A 16,957-nucleotide genomic window follows, 5' to 3' on the forward strand; every position below is an offset into this window, starting at 1 on the left:
TGCATCATTTCTCACAGTCCCCTGTGATTGACAGCTTTGGTCTGGAAGAATAACAGATCTTTTGCAGCTTGTAAGACTGAGATGCAATTCTCAGAGCCAGCACCTCTGCCTACTGTGCCTTGTTCAGCATAGAACCATTTGTGAAAGAAAAAAACCTCCCAATGTCTTTTATCCTCACATACACCATGAATTAATGGCTAAAATTTTATTATCAGAATTGCAACTGGTTAAATTTGAGTAGGTAGAAGGTGGTTTTTTAAATCCTTCACCACTAGAGTAAATCTCCAAGAAAATTAAAATTTTATTGAAAGAAAATTAAGGGGGAGTTGATGTTGTGTCACTGTATACCCAAGTATAGGCAACATATGTGTTTGTGAAGAGCTGTCTATTCCATCAAAGATCTGAGTGATTAGATCATTTAACTAAAAAGTTTGGATTATTATCACTCCTGTCTCCTGTGTTTCCACTTCTTCCTTCCTCAATCAGCTATTGATGCAACTTTGCTCACTCTGAGAAAACGTGAATATCCAATAAGTTGTACACAAAATAAGTAATGAACATCCACAATCAAAGTATCAAAGTACAATGGAATTTTTTGTGAATTGCTCTGAGACCCTTTTAAACTCCAATAAGACAAATTATTAAGCGGAAGCTCAGTTTTAAGGTAGAAGTCCATCTTAAGAATGGAAAGTAGCACAAATTGGGATGAGGGTGGAGTTCGAAGGGATGGAGTGTGGCAGGGGAATGCTGCCTCCCTGAAGTGTCTATACACCAATGCGCACAGTATGGGAAATAAACAGGAAGAGTTGGAGATCTGCGTGCGGTCAGATGGCTATGATCTCATTGCGATCACAGAGACGTGGTGGGACAGCTCGCCTGACTGGAATGTTGTCATGGAGGGCTATGTGCTTTTTAGGAAAGATCGGCTGGCGAGGCGGGGTGGTGGAGTTGCTCTTTATGTAAGAGAGCAGCTTGAATGTATTGAACTCCACCCGGGGGAGAGCGGTGTAGCAGTGGAGAGCTTGTGGGTAAGAATCAAGGGGCAGGCTGGTATGGCTGACACCGTTGTGAGTGTGTGCTACAGGCCCCCTGATCGGGAGGAGGAGGTTGATGAGGCCTTCCACAAACAGTTGGAAGCAGCGTCACGATCCCAGGCGCTGGTGCTTATGGGGGACTTCAATTATCCAGATATTTGCTGGAAAAGCAATGTGGCCAGGCATGCGCGGTCCAGACGGTTCCTACAGTGTGTTGAAGACAACTTCCTGATGCAGGTGGTTGAGGAATCGACGAGGAGAGGGGTACTGCTGGACCTTATTCTCACTAATAGAGAAGGGCTTGTCAGGGAAGTAAAGGCCGGGGGTAGCTTGGGTTGTAGTGACCACGAGATGGTGGAGTTCAAGATCCTGAGTGGAAGAAGTAAAGCAAAAAGTAGGATTGCTATTCTGGACTTTAGGAGAGCCGACTTCGATCTCTTCCGGGACCTACTTGGAGCTGTCTCATGGGCTAGGGTGTTGGAAGACAAGGGGGCCTGTGAGAGCTGGTGGGCATTTAAGCAGCTCTTCTTCCAAGCCCAGGATCGGTGTGTCCCTGTGAGGAAGAAATCGGGAAAGGGTGGCAGGAGACCTGTGTGGATGAGCAAGGAGCTCGTGCACAAACTCAAAGGAAAGAAGAAAGCCCATGAAATGTGGAAAAAGGGTCTGACAACTTGGGAAGAATACAGGAATGTTGTCAGGGTCTGCAGGAATGTGACAAGGAAGGCTAAAGCCCGCCTGGAATTAAATCTGGCAAAGGGGATAAAGGATAATAAAAAAGGTTTTTTCAAGTACATTAACAGTAAAAGGAAGACTAGGGAGAATGTGGCTCCCCTGCTAAGTGACGGGGGTGTTCTGGTAATGGGGGATGCTGAGAAGGCGGAGATACTGAATGCCTTCTTTGCTTCTGTTTTCAGTGAAAAAGCTCCCACTCGGGAATCTGAGACCCTGGAGGTGAGTGAGAGGATCTGGGGAATGGAAGACCTCCCTTCTGTCAGGGAAGAGGTGGTCCAGGAGCGCCTAGGCAACACCAATGTTCACAAATCCATGGGACCTGATGGGATTCATCCACGGGTGCTGAGGGAGCTGGCAGAGGTGGTTGCTGAACCGCTTTCTGTCATCTTTGAGAAGTCTTGGAGGACGGGGGAGGTGCCTGAGGACTGGAAGATAGCCAACGTCACCCCGGTCTTCAAAAAAGGCAGGAAGGAAGACCCAGGCAATTATAGGCCAGTCAGCCTCACCTCTGTCCCTGGAAAGGTGATGGAACAGCTTGTACTGGATGTCATCTCCAGACAACTGGAAGAAGAGGAGGTTATCAGGAATAGTCAGCACGGGTTCACAAGGGGGAGGTCGTGCTTGACCAACCTGGTAGCCTTCTATGATGTTGTCTCTGGCTGGGTGGATGGGGGGAGAGCAGTGGATGTAGTCTACCTTGATTTCAGCAAGGCATTTGATACTGTCCCCCATGACATCCTTATAACAAGGCTGAGGAAGTGTGGGATAGATGAGTGGACAGTGAGGTGGGTTGAGAACTGGCTGACTGGCAGAGCACAGAGGGTCGTTGTTGGTGGTGCAGAGTCCGGTTGGAGGCCTGTAACCAGCAGTGTTCCTCAGGGGTCTGTGCTGGGTCCGGTCTTGTTCAACATCTTCATCAATGACCTTGATGAGGGGATAATGGCCACCCTCAGCAAGTTTGCTGATGATACGAAGTTGGGAGGATTGGCTGACACGCCTGAAGGCTGTGTTGCCATTCAGCAAGACCTGGATAGACTGGAGAGCTGGGCAGAAAAAAACCGGATGAGGTTTAACAAAAGCAAGTGTAGAGTCTTGCATCTGGGGAAGAATAATTCCATGCACCAGTACAGGCTGGGGGATGACCTGCTGGAGGGGAGCTCTGCGGAAAGGGACCTGGGTGTCCTGGTGGATGACAGGTTGGCCATGAGCCAGCAGTGTGCCCTTGTAGCCAAAAAGGCCAATGGCTTACTGGGGTGCATTAAAAAGAGCGTGTCCAGCAGGTCGAGGGAGGTGATCCTCCCCCTCTACTCTGCCCTGGTGAGGCCTCATCTGGAGTACTGCGTCCAGTTCTGGGCTCCCCAGTACAAAAAAGACAGGGATCTCTTGGAAAGAGTCCAGCGGAGGGCCACGAAGATGGTGAAGGGCCTGGAGCATCTCTCCTATGAGGAAAGGCTGAGTGAACTGGGTCTGTTCAGCCTTGAGAAGAGAAGACTGAGAGGGGACCTGATCCAGGTCTATAAATATCTAAGGTGTGGGGGGCAGAATGGCGAGGCCAGACTGTTTTCAGTGGTGAGTGGAGACAGGACAAGGGGAGACGGCTGGAAACTGCAGCATAGGAAGTTCCGCACAAACATGCGCAAGAACTTCTTTACAGTGAGGTGACGGAGCACTGGAACAGGCTGCCCAGGGAGGTGGTGGAGTCTCCTTCTCTGGAGATGCTCAAGACCTGCCTGGATGCCTACCTGTGCGACCTGGTGTAGGGAACCTGCTTTGGCAGGGGGGTTGGACTCGATGATCTCTGGAGGTCCCTTCCAACCCCTACAATTCTGTGATTCTGTGAAATTGTGGAAGAATGGTTATTGTGCTAGGAAATCTGGGTTTATGCCATCAGCTTGCTTGATTTACAGGAAAACAAAATAATTGAAAGTGTGTACTTATTTATTCAACTGAAATCCTAAAGGACTTAATCTATTATTTCATTAAAAAATGAAACAATCTAATAATTCTGAATTTTCAATGCTATCTACTTTGAACAATAGTTGCTAACAACTCTCATTCTTTCTTGTCTCTTGACTCTCTGTCCACAAAAATGCCTTGGGTTACTATTCTGTATAGCAGGTGTGACTGCTTGGTTGAATCAAGTTCCTTTTATGGTATTTCAGACAATAGTCCATTAAAATAATATTTTTATTTACCTTCACCTTGTCAGCTACAGGCACTAGCCTTTATATGTGGTGCTTCCTGAGTTTTAAAAGTTTGTGTGAAGTTTCTTTTTCTTAAATTACTGGAATTATTTGATTTGTTACTGCTTTCATGTAAATTTAGCATCACCATTTCCTGTTAAGAAGTGTTCTGAGAAATGTGATAGATAGAAACACTTGTGAAACATCTTGATATTCAAAACAACTGCCATCTTCTTTTTGTCTGAAGCTCTGCCATTCATGTTTCAAATAAAAGGAGGAGGGTCAAATAAAATTATAATTATTGCACATATCCAATGGTCATAACAAGAGAGATAAAGTACTTTTAGGTAGTGCATGCCAAAGATGTCCCAGAATGGACTGCAGATTTTTGTCTGTTGTTTCATCACTACCAGGATCTCACAGACAACTTCACTGTCTATTCTTTGTAAATAGTGAGACTTTCTCTACAGTGTATCTGAATCTGTATCTTCTGTATCTGAATAGGATTATGTTTTAATTTAAAACTGAAAAATAATTAATAAAATATTATCAGAACAATAGTGACTTCCTATCTTTCATTTCTGTTTTGAAAGTATAACTGTGACCTAGGCAGACCTTTCAAGGATGTTATTCTACATTTCATGTTGTTGGACATTCTTATGATAGTACGTACCAATTTTGGTGGACAAAATCAGTACAAGTAGACTCTGTATGTTTCAATTCTTCACACTAAACTGCTATCTGGAAGAACGATCCTGAGCTGCTTATGATGGAAAGGAGTAGTGTTGTGGAAGGCTTCAGTAAAGGCTCATAGGGATGTGGAAGGAGGAAAAAGTGTTAAGATTCCAATACAAGAGCTGGTAAAAGAAGTCAAAAAATACTGACTGTGAAGCTCATCTGCTGCCCTTCCATAGAAAGTCATTTTCATAAAGAACTTGTCTCACTCTACAAAAATTCAGTAATTTCATGATGCTACCTAGTATGCTTTATATGAAAAAAAGCATCCCTTAGAGGAGGACTTTCACAGAAGAAAGTTTTCCAGCATTCCTCAAGATGGTCAGGTGCTAGATAATGCTAAGCTTACTCTGGAGAAAGGCTTCATAAGTGGCTTTATCAGAATATGTTTTGACCACACTTCTTGTATTGTTCTGTGCTTTGTGATCTGCAGTGCTGAAGGGGAATACATATACCACACTGATTCAAGGGTCAGAATGCATCCATATGCATGAGAGTCATGCTTTTGAAGACTGAGACCAAAGTATTAAATAGGCATCAGAAACCAGCTGAAGATGATGGAAGTCAACTGAAGGTGACAGGAACTGCCTTGGCGTAGCTTATGATGTGGAAAAGATAGGCAGCATTTTTTTCTTACTGGAAAAAATAGTGTGTTGTTTTCATTTTCAATTTTGGTTAGAAGTTACTGGTGGCAACCCAGCTTAGAGTGAAGTAAGGCAATAGTCCCCCCGGGGGTTGGTTTCAAGCCTTCAAGCTCCTCAACCTGATTGAAGGTATTTCTGGATCTCCAGCCTTAATAAAGATTCAAAAGTTCCATGTGGCTTCCAATTCCCTGGTGGGTGGGGGAAGAAGCCTTTTCAGGGAAGATATTATTTTGGAGCTCTTCAGTGCACCTTCATTTCTGAGCAATGTCTGCAGTCTTCTGTTCATCCACCTCTGGCTTGTGCCAGCATCCAGACTTGGCTATCAGGATCCAAGGATGATAGGAACTTGGCGATTAACTTTTTCATAATATTTTTTTCTAGCAAGTGGAAACTGAAATGGAGCAGTAACAAGAAATAATCTTGGGGTTGTGATCCCTTTTTGAGAAATGATTTGTTTCCTGTAGTAACAAAGTTGTTCTCTGCTGGCTACTGCCAGACACAGGTGTATAGATGGTAGCCGTAATGTTTTTCAGCATTTTTCAATATTTTTCAATGCTTCTAAAGCTTTGTCATGGAACTTATATTTAACCATACATAATGGAGCAGACAATACATTTTGTTTGCAGCTGGAATTTTCTTTCCCAATTAGTCCCATAGTACCAACATTTGATACTTGGATCTACCATTTTGCAGTCTAGGTTGATTAACTGGTTCTTTGTGTGTAACAGGTCTTCTGACTTGATTGTAGAGCACTGCCTGGTTGTTCTTGTCTCCTTTCTGCTACTGTAAGTACAGTGAGTGTTGGTCCTGCAGCTAGCAGTGAAATTTGGAGTGATTTTTATCCTGGCAGACTTCTCTGTACATAATGTTTATTTACTGCAGTTTATCTCCAAATTCTGCTTTTTACCATCGATGCTTATTTTCTTTCCAGGTTAAAAATATGTGCATTTAAACCGAAGTTTCTCTTTAGTTTAAAATATAAATCCTGCATGTGAGATTTCCCATTTGTTTGTCAGCCTTGCCAACATTTTGCTGAAGAACTTGTGAAAAGTAAGTGAATGCTATTTTGCATAAAGACAGGCCTGTTTGCAGAGGGTGGCTCAACAACCAAAGCTGCTCCTGAAGTCTTTTAACAGCAGCTTCATTTTCAACAAAACCTAAGACTGGAAGAAAAGGTACTCCTTTAAGAAAAAACCCTACTATCTAGCTATGAACTCTTTCACTGTCTTGATATAGAATAGGCAGCTCAACATCACCAATTTCTATATAATACTAAGCACTGGAGACAAAGGCATGGACATATTTTGGCAGAGCAGTGCTGATGCTGAGGATCTTGCTCTTTCTTTCTCCTTGATCCTCTTTGCAGTTTCTCATGTGGCTTCTGCCTGGCAGTCTTTATCCTGACTCTACCTGAGACCTCAGCTTCTCTGAGCAACGTTTTCCAGTGTGCAGCCACACTCACAGTACACAAGCTAGAAAGGAATCTGGGACCATCTCTCCTTTCCCATGGCCCCAAGGAATGAAAATGCCACAGCTGTGGAATTACTGTGTGGTACTGGGAGAGACTGCTTGGAAGAGATCTATTGAGCCAAAATCTGCTGATGATGCCAAGGAGACAAGGGTCTTCTAGACATTACAAAAAGATCTCAGAGGAAACTCAGGAAGCCAGAGGCAAGCTTCTGGGACCACTATTCTGACAGAAAGACTCAGAAGTATCTGAATTTCTGACTCAGCTCTCAGGCAGAAGGTGGTGAGGAGTATCTGAATAGCTTTCTGCATCTCACTACTATTTTCATCCAGGTACATGTGTATCTGGGGAAAGAGTTCCCCAATAATTTGTATGTATATTATTGGGAAGCCTCACAAACAAATACTCAGCGCAGTAGCTGCACGCAACTCAAAAGCTATTGGAATGAAAATGGGGTCCATCCACTGTTTTCAGCAGACATTTCCTATTGGTCTACAACACGGGATTTTTCAATTCCTTTCTTGTTCTCCAAGTTCTTCAGTTTCTGAGGATTACAGTGTGTCTTTCATCACCCTAAGCAGGTTATACCTGTAAAATTTATTGACCAAATAAAGGTCAATGATAAAGATATATCCAAGGCAAGGAACATTTCAAGAACTGATACCAAGTTATTTCTACGGATAATTATGATAAACTCAAGCATACCATTTAAAGCCTTTAGTTGTGTGTTAAAAATAGTCAATATTCCTTGAAAAATATTTAAGAGCATGCTCTTTGTAATCACCCCCCCATATGATACATCATCCTGAAGTTTCAAAAACTCTTTGGTTGAAATTTTAACAGCTCTGCTTAAGAAATGCTAAACAGCAAATACTCTTTCCAGAAATACCATCCACTGTAAACCTGTCAGACTATTACTTAGCTATTAACCTTTCTCGATGAAATTGTAATAGAGCTGTTTAAAAGAATGCTGAATATCAGAAACATTTCACTAATACATAACAGATGGCTAACATATCCAGAAATATTTGTACTGTAAACCAAAGTGCTTAGCAGTTTTACACTGAGAGGTCAAAGATGGGCAGGAAACAGTTTTTCCCATCCCACAAGAATTTTAGTTTTCATATTTTCCTACTCTGATGAATATACAGAATATTAAAGAACCTGGAGTTTCTCATAATAGAGTAAACAAAGAATAATTTTTCTAAGTTTTTATTTGTTTGCTTTTAAAACCAAGTCCATTACAAACTTATCTAATATATCCTCCATAACATAGTTGTTATTTAACACATCTTTCTTGGGTACAAAATCCTGCCCTGATAGGGCTTCATGTTCAACAGTTAATAGGTTCTCTTTTTTATTTCTGCCTCCTTAACTAAAAACCGTTTTCCTACTGGGTTAAAAAAGCGAAAGAAAGTGTTACACCAAAATTGTGACCTAACTAAAATACAGATTCCATATGTCACATACCTTTTATAACTCTCCATGTGTGAGAATAACTGATTTTTCCATCCTGTTTACATGGCTGATTTCACTGTTGGACTTGGTCCTGGGTGTAACCTTTATTTTTAAAGAAATGAACTTTGGGAAAATGTAGAGCTGCTGATTTCCAACCAGTTATAGGTATGGGGAGGGGGACACATGCGTTTGGAAATCTACGTGAAGATGTGCTTTTTTTTCATCTTCTTTAATATTTATATCCATGCCATTAGCTGGCAATCATGCTTCTATAAAAGGATGGGATATGTTTCCAAACAATGTCTTAATTTAAAATAGTTGGGCACTTTTCGTGGAATGTAACTTCAGCTGAAAAAAAGTACACTGTGTCTTCCATTTAAGAACAAGTAGACACCCTGCCGAAGGATTATGTAATTGAGCCTGAAGACTTGGATGAAACACAGCACAAGCTATTATCATGCGTATATCTTCAATGTGAGAAAATAGTACATTTTATGATTTATTTTTAATAACTATGAAGCAATATGTTTTCAGAAAATTTTAATTTGGTGCGATGAAGGCAGAAATCTTGTTTTCAAAAAATGTTTCATCCTTCTATTACGGGAATCTGATGTAGCCAAGATGTTTTAGGAATGACATTCTACTACTGGCAGTTTATGCAGAATATTTTTTCTGATTGACAAATACATGTAGCATCGCCTGCACTGCCTTAAAATTTATGTAGTTACTCTTTATTTATTTTTTAATTGGACTACTGTTATAATTTCCCCTCCCCCTATTTTGATCAGGGCTTTCAATTTTCAAAGCAGAATTTCTTATAAATTTTAGTTCTTCTAAAAGAACTGACTCTACCTCTTCTTCATGAGGTGTAAATGTTACGTGAACAGTGAAATTATGACTCAAGAGATATTGTAGCTTTTCTGTTAACTAAAGGCTTAAAATTCAAATGAATGTATTTATAAAAACATCTATACATTTAATATATGTATGTTTGAATTCATTTGTGTGACTCAATAAACAGAGTGAAATTATACATCCTATGTCATACAGTCAGTTTTGTTTTCAACAATAATCCTAAAATGTTCAAATCATATTAAGCCATTTTACATTTCTTTGTATTCACTTTGCTTCTATTCAGTATTTACTACTTCTGTTGATAATTTGTTGAGGGGATATAATGTAAGTTATGGTTTTTTTCCGAATATTTTGGTATTTTACTTTTTTTTCCAAAAGTTGAATTTTCAGTGACTAGAAACATCGAAAGGGACTACAGAGAATGACTTTGGAGATTTTAACTAAGAGCATTCCTTCAGATGAAAAATCTAATTTTTACTTGTAAAAAATCTGAAATTTGTCCTGTTCTTTAAATCTTTGAATCACAAAATTGCTTTGAACTAGCAAAACAAAAGAATATTGTAGCTATAGATTTTTTAGGAGTCTAGATTTTTTTTTCCCCAGTAAAAAAAAAGTGCTATTTAGAGATAATACTTCCTCACTACTTTCCTGCAACTGGGAGAACTTTTTCAAAATTCCTTCTGACGCAATTTAAAATTAAATTTCAATAGGATTATTTTTTTCTCCAGTTATCTTGCCACAGTAAGGACTGTTCTGCACAATCCATCTACTGAAGAAAAGCAGTACAATTTTAAAACTGGAAAGCTCTTTTTTCCTGTTTTTATATTAGAAGACGCATGTTCATATTTCATAATAAGTGTTCCCCCGGCAGAACTTCTTAGTTCACTTTGATGTATTTTAATCAGCTTTGTTCTCAGTGCTGCACAGTAGCCTTGTCCACACAGACAGGCCAAACAGGGCAGCTGGCTTGCAGTAAGAGTCCAGCAATGATTATTGTGCTGCGTGTTTGTGCTGACCTCCTCCAAGAATGCGATGATTCAAGGCCCTCTTAGCTTTTGTTAAAACTGTACCTGGTTTATTTTAGGTAAAACAAGTTATGTTAGGTAAAAATGAGATAGTATCACTGAAGGAAGCTTCCATTTTTTTTTAGCCTGTCTCTCTCTCCATTTTTGGGTGAGATCTTTATGTGCGAGTAAGAAGTACAAGCCTTTTTGGCAACCTCTAAGTTTTACTAACATTTGAGTGTTTTCCACTTCTCCACAGAATTACTGTCCTGCTTTTTTAGACTCTGACTAGCCAAATTCAACTATATTAAATTCTGTAACAATGCCGCTATAATACCTCCCCACCTTACCACTCCCAAGTGCGTTCTCTAAGATTTCCAAATTTCTTCCAATGTAAGCATCCTGCAACCCCCAGGATATACTTCTCTGGACTTGGCACAGCTGCTGTGTCCCCCTGTCACATTGCCCAGCAGATCTTGGTCACACCATCCCTCCTCAGACAACTTCTTTTCTCTGATGGAAACAATTGTTCAGAAGGTGGTTCCTCTTAGCCGTTACCTACCCTTACCTGAGCACTTCTTTTCTTCCACGAAAGACTACTTAATCTCTTTTCTATTAGTTTCAAGCTCTAGGAGAACAGCCCATGGCATATGGAGTAGACAAGGAGGGCAGTAATTGTGTGATTGTACCCTCAGTGCTTTTAGCAGTTTTCTCATCTATAAAATTGTATTGCTTCTTTCCTTGCTTTTCTCTCCCAACTTTCTGTTAAGATGCAAGTACACTTTTATGTAGGGAAGTCCTACGATTATTTTCCCTACTTCCCTAGCAAAACTTAATTTTAACACTGCATGCTACATAAAATTGCCAGTAGTCACAGGCTTTTAATCTGATGCTGTAACAGATATTGGTCCTGCTAATTCCAGCTAATTTGCTCTTTGCATGTTTCCAGTATTTATGAGCACAAGGAATGCTGTGCCTTTCTATCCCAATGGATAAGGCCCTATGCTAAATCCGTGCTGGAATACTTGTCCTTGTGCTGTATCCTAATTGAATTATTGAGAGAGGTTTCAGCTGCTCATGGCTAGCCTTGTTACCTATGTTAATCTGGATGGTATCCTAAGAAGGTCTTGAATTCTTGAATGTAATTCACTTTTAAGGCAAGTTTTCTTTGTGAATCAGAATGAAGTGCACAATCTCTCTGAAGCAGCCTAGATTGCTAAGTCCTTTTTTTTCATGTATATATATGTAATTTCTCCCTTATGCTTGCAAGTGCATACACACAGAAACGCTATAATCTTTTTAAAGTTAATAAGGCCTTTGGCCCTATTTTAAGCCTTTGTCTTGACTAGACTAATTTGTTTTATTCTGCTTTTCTTCTGCTGTAGTTTGGTGTTTGAATTTAGTTTAAGTGAAGTTTCTTGTGATCATTCTGCATGAAGGGCGCCACAGAAGTAACACAAGACTGACTGAACTGATGAATGAACGAACTCCTCCCTGCTATGTTCTCCTCTTCATTCCTATTTAAAAGGAAGGGAGATGGAGAGCTTTGTAGATCCTATTTGGTCTGCATATTTTTCTTGTGTGCTCTCTCACCATTTCTGTACTTACAGAAATAAAACACTGAACAAAGGCAGTTATGAAATGTAGCCTATCTGTTGTTGTACAGTTTGTTTTTAAACTAGAGAGAAGCCAGTAAAAATGTACAGGGAGTATTCTTAATGCTTTTTCTCAGGACACCTTTGCAGTAGTTTGTTACAACCTGACAGAAGAGCACAAAATTGAACAGAGGTCAGTGAAGTCCTCCAGTAGCTCTGTAAGTAACATGAAGATTGTGTCTTGGAAAAGATATTTACTTGAGCCTTTAGACTTCAGCAAACCAACCGCAAGAAGCTGAATGGGATGACAGGCAGTATGTGCAGTAGGGAGAATAAAAAGTGGGCTCTTGCAAGTACCCTAGAGGTAATAAGGAAGTATTAATGTGATAGTGATACTTGAGACCTCACCTGAAATGCTGTATACATCTCAGGTCATCCACACTGAAGAAGAGTGGACACAGAGCAAGGCAGGTTCAGAGAAGATTCTCCACCCAGGAGAGCAACAGAGAATCTATATTTTTAGAGGATACTAAACACAACTTTGTCTTTTTTTATGTTTGTTTGTTTGTATTTTTGCTTGTTTTAACTTAGCCAAGCAATACCTCTAAACATGTCAGGAGAGCATATGCCAGGCAGAGGGAAGAGCTAGTTGAACTAGATATCAAAACAAAAGATAAAATACATTTAATCAGTAACAAAAAGTGTAGAAAGTCAGAAGGTCCTCAAACATTAAATGACTAAGGTTCTTATCAGCATCTTCAAGAGATGTAGTGGAAATAAAAATGGAATTGCTTGTGAAACACAGTTCAGTCAGTCTCTGAATAAGATATGATATGACTGCTTATGATAGTTGGTTAGCTGGTCTTGATGATGCAATGGATCCCTTCCAATCTTATATTAATGGAGACATAAAAAGTATATATTTCAAAGACAAATGGTTTCAGTTGGAGTAATAGAACAAATGAGACTTTCTTGTCTATTGATAAATTCTTCAATTCTTATCCCTAGAATATGGAACTGTTAGAATTATGGTCAGAATATTATTAACTCCAACTAAAAATTATGTCCAAAATGTTTATGACTAAGTGAGCACCTCTGGACTTCTTCTGGCACACATCATGTGTTGCAGGTTGTTATCTCATCTGAGATCATAAATGGAATGATTCTGAGTGTAATCTGAAGTTGGATAATGGATGTAGAGGATTGCCAAGTGAATCTTTGGCTTGCCTTCTGAATCAGTAATAAGCAAATGTTTGGCTGTACAAATTATATCAATGGATCTGCAACATCCAAGAAGGTACATTTCCAAATAAAACATAAAATGGACTTCTGTTTTTTGTGGTTATTAAAAATCATGGGGTGCTCCAACATCCTACCAATCTGATTGGGAAATATTATTCTGTGTATATTCCTGTAGTTTCAGCTGTAATGTGAAACTCCTAAGCAAGTGCCTATAAAGTTTTTTTGGACCAGTGAGGCACTCCTCAGACTTAATAATACCACAAGCATTTGCCTTTAAGAAAAACACTTTTTTTTGTTGTTTCAGAATACCCCTGGGGCAACTGTGAGTCTGTATTCTGCTTGTGAATCACTTATTCAAACCTTAAGATTCACTGTTAGAAAACTGTTGCATTGCATTGCTAGCACTACTAAGGAATGATTATTTTCTTTCACAAGATGGCTGTAATTTGTGATTGACTGCAACAGTCAAAGATTTCATACATTTAAATATTTTCACTACTTTTTGATGTAATTATGTGTATCATTTTTGTTGCTGATCTCTTACTTTCTAAATTGAATAATTTATTATTATTATCATCACTATCATTATTGTTATTGCTGCTGCTTCTCCTGCTGTGTTTCTCACTCCATGCAACTACAGGGCATCTTTGGGATTGTCCGTCAACATGGACCCCTTCATCTGTGGCCTCTCCTACAGGAGTACAGGGCAGCTTTTATTGCTTGGTTCTCTTTGAGTCCTCCATCAGACTGAGAATAGCTGTAAAAGGAAGAGAAAGACTCATTTTTTCTCCTCTTTGTTGAGCTAAAAAAGAAAGAGAAGGAAAAGTTTCTGGTGTTAATGAACCAAGTCTGTGAGAGTGGAGAATGTTTAATACCTATTTTTAAATCTTCTTTTCCAGGCTACTTGAATCAAGCTTTGCCAAACATACCACTGTTAGAGATATTAGGCTATTGTAATACTAGAGGCCATGGTCAGATGTAAAATTAATTTTCTCTCACCACATCCAAAATAATTTTGTATGATGCATACGTGTATTTTCCCTGCCACAAAGGATGAGGCCAAATCCATGTCTGGCATATTTAATTGCCACTATTAGATTGCTTTTGTGTGGTCCTCTTGCTGAAGGTGTGGTCACATGCCAGTGTTAGTCCTATTTAGACATATGTGCAGAGCTGCAGCCCATAGTGCTTTAATGCAGCTAACTATGCTATTAACCAACATTTGCCACTGCACTGTCTCTGACATTTCAGACTGCCACACAAACGTTTGTTAGTTTTCCTCATATTTCTCCAGCGCAGATCGTGTTGCAAAGCTTATGTGCAGGATCCAACTCAGGAAATGCCTGGTCACACCTGGGGATGACTATGTGCTCTAGGTGATGGGGAGGGGTCCCACAGGAGGACGTACAAGGTACTAACGCAGTACCCAGATTTGAGACAATTTGTGCTTCTAAGACAATAATGATATTTTAGAAATGAATGTGCAGTGCTGTATAGTAAGCCTAATGTCTCAGCCAGCATCGAGAAGTACACTGATTTGAAGGACACACATTTCTCATTGAGCAATTTTTTATTAAAAAAAAAAATCATGATTATGATTGAGAAAAGCCTGGTTAAGATAATCATGGACCACCCAGGTGCAGTTTTTACAAGGCCCATTTTATTAAGGAATACCAGAATGTTATCTCCTGGGGTTATCAAGGAAGAAATTAGTATACAGCACTAGAGGCTATTTGTTAAGTTAAAACTTCAATAGAAAATGAAAGGGGAAAAAAAGATGGTACATTAATATTATTTTATTTAAACTATGATTCTCCATTGCCTTTGCCAAAATCTTTTATGGAAAGTGCAGTGTTACAAATAAAAATGCAGACAGTAGAAAAAGCCACACTACCATGAGTACACCCATATGGCATGTTGCAGGATAGGCAAATACATAGATTTTACTGAAAAAAAACACCAACCTCCCACAGAAAGTGAATAATTTAAGTGGCAAAGCTTATACTTCCCGTAAGGACATGCGCTGAGGACCAGCTATCCAAACAACCATGTTGCTGTAGATGTTTATGAGGTAGTTGACAGTCATTCTGCACAAATGCTGCTTAAATGGTACTGCAAAGCAGGAATGGAAGTGGCCTTGTAAATTTGCAGAACACTGAAATGGGAACAGACAGTGGAGGAGAATAGACAGGATTTCTTACTGCTGCTTTTTACTTGCAGCCATGACTTCTTTGCTGAAATTTCACTCTTGTGTTGCAGTAACACTGACAAAGAGACAGAGAGGGTATATAATATTTTTATTTGGAGCTGATTAACTTTTTTTGTTCATTTGTTTATGAGTAGAAATTCCATCATTTACAGGTATAACAGACTCCAGAGAAAAGGACTATCACATGCTGGGATCCCACTAAGTAAGCAAGACTTCTACCTCTTGGAGGGCTGCTGCCTTCCTGCCCTGTGTGCTAGGAGAAATCATGCACAGCCTCCCTTTGCCCCTGACACCAAGGGATAAGCAAGCTTGCCTTTGCTATTTAGAGCAATACTCGGCTGTGGATCAAATGCTTGAAAGGAGGCACATAGGGAGCCCCATGAGGTGGCAAGGCATGAATGAAGCCTGAGCTATGGCACATTGCCTCCCCACGTGGCCCTTCCGCTCCATGTTGACCATAGGCAGTCTCTTAAGTACAAACCCTCTGACACCTTCTTGCTCTTGCACCTTGCCGCCTGTTCTCTTGGCCTTGGTCCGGTCTGTGAAATGCACCCAGACCTGCCAGAGCCTTGTTCACCCTTGGAGACCTCAGACCAGACCTGAAATCAGACCTAAATGGTGCATTAGACCTTGCGCTGGCTCTTCTAGGAGCAATTTCCACCTCCATGGGGGGGACTAATTCAGGCCATTAACTTGTCCTTTACTATACCCTAAAGGCTGTGTAAAGCCACCTGATATTTACCTCCCTACTGTTCCACCAAGCAAACACCTGCCTATGCCAGAAGTGCATAAAGGCAGCTTGTCCTGAGCGCAGCTTGTTGAGTGGCAGAGAATGGAGGGAGGATGGAGGGAGAGAGGAAGAAGGGAGGGCAGAGCTGGCTGGCAGGCACTGGGCTGACAAGGAGCCATGCGAGAATCCACCCTGCCCAGTCTGTTCCACATGGGCTGAGGAACAGCTCACCTCCAGCCGGCTTTGGTGCTAATTCTTGTCTCCTGCAGTTTGCTGTAAGTCAGTGCTGTACAACCTAATCAAGTGGAGCTTCCTTCTTCCACGAGGGGTGCTCCCAACCCTCTTTTTGCAGCCTGACGAATGGAGTGTTTGAAAAATTGTTTTATTGGCTTCATGATATATGGTGGCTTTATATTTTTTTTGTTTTATTCTCTTGTGGCCAAACCAGACAGGACAGGAGCCTTTGCTTGTCAGGTGGGATCAGAGCGTGCAAGAGTCATTTTCTCTGGAGTCCTCTGTATTTACAAATGATGGAAGTCATACTTCTAACCACCAGAGCTTATCCAGAAACCTTCCTTTTGAGGTATAAATGTTTCCTGGAAAATTTGCACTCTGCAGCTGAAGTGTTGTAGAAATAGCAGAATCTAAGAAATCTGTGAATAGCAGAAAACAAGTTTCTTAGGAAACTTTTTGGCAGCTTTAACTACAGCTGTCACTAATGTCTCAGCTATGACATATAGTCCTCTATTACCCCAAGAGCAGGAGTGCTGAAACGGTAATAACAGTCTATAAGCACCTCTATCAAACTTCTCATAAACCATGTAGCAATTACCAAACATTATCCAGTAAGTTTTGCAAGATACATTCCTATATAGCCCCAACACCAAATGAAAAAAATCACAATTCACGACAAAAAAATCAACCCCCAAACCAGGCTATACCTCTTCGGTCACCATCCAGTTTAAAACATTCATTACAGAGAATATAGCCAGCTCTGCAAGAGACACATAGAACATGCTCCAAGCTGCAATAGCTTGTGCCAAGATTTTATTACTACCCTGTGCAGAG

The sequence above is a fragment of the Tetrao urogallus genome (assembly GCF_951394365.1).
Source record: "Tetrao urogallus genome assembly, chromosome: 1".
Classification (NCBI taxonomy): domain Eukaryota; kingdom Metazoa; phylum Chordata; class Aves; order Galliformes; family Phasianidae; genus Tetrao; species Tetrao urogallus.